A 769-nucleotide genomic window follows, 5' to 3' on the forward strand; every position below is an offset into this window, starting at 1 on the left:
GGCATGACTGGCTCTAGTGATGGTGTCTGGAAGGGTGGTAGCATGGATGACAGTGGCAGTTGGGAGGCAGATACAGACAGATGACCCAGGTGTGTTGACGGCAGGGATGAGAACCCGAAGGTGTTGGCTGCAGGAAAGTGCTCATGGTGGTAGAGCTGATGGTCGTATGGGGAAGAGTGTCATGGGGATGACTGGTTGTAATGTAAGGGTAACAGCTGAAAGGATAACAGTTGTGACAGTCACAGAGGCAGTGATGACGACTGTAGGGGTGATGGCTGTGGTTGTTCTAGCAATAATGGCTGTAGATGTGCTGACGGCAGTGGGGATGACTTCAGGGTTGATCTGTAAGGTGATGGCTGTAGATAGGAATGATGACTCTAGGGTGATGGTAGAGGTAGTGATAGCAGTGATGATCTTGGTGATACAAGGTGACTGGGAGCATTGGCCCAACACCAGCAGAGAGATGGTCCCACTTCCAGTATCTGGATTCTGGTCAGTGAGATTAAAGGCTTGAGTAGGCTATATAACATTAGGTCGATTGGCTGAAGGATTGGCAAGGATTGCCATGAGATGGCAGGGTAGGGACTTTTCTCTGCTTGTTCAACCCAAAAGCTGTCTGCATCAGAATCTCTGGAGACTGAAGCTGGGACTTCCTTCCTCCCCAGGGGCCGGCAGGGGCTGCGATTGCTGTAAGAGTAGGTCACGTGACGGGGCTTCCTGTATGCCGCTGCTGCCGGGTGTCCATGGCCCGCACCCCCAAGCTGCCAGT

Source organism: Bison bison, unplaced genomic scaffold (genome assembly GCF_000754665.1).
Source record: "Bison bison bison isolate TAMUID 2011002044 unplaced genomic scaffold, Bison_UMD1.0 scf7180017863660, whole genome shotgun sequence".
Lineage (NCBI taxonomy): Eukaryota > Metazoa > Chordata > Mammalia > Artiodactyla > Bovidae > Bison > Bison bison.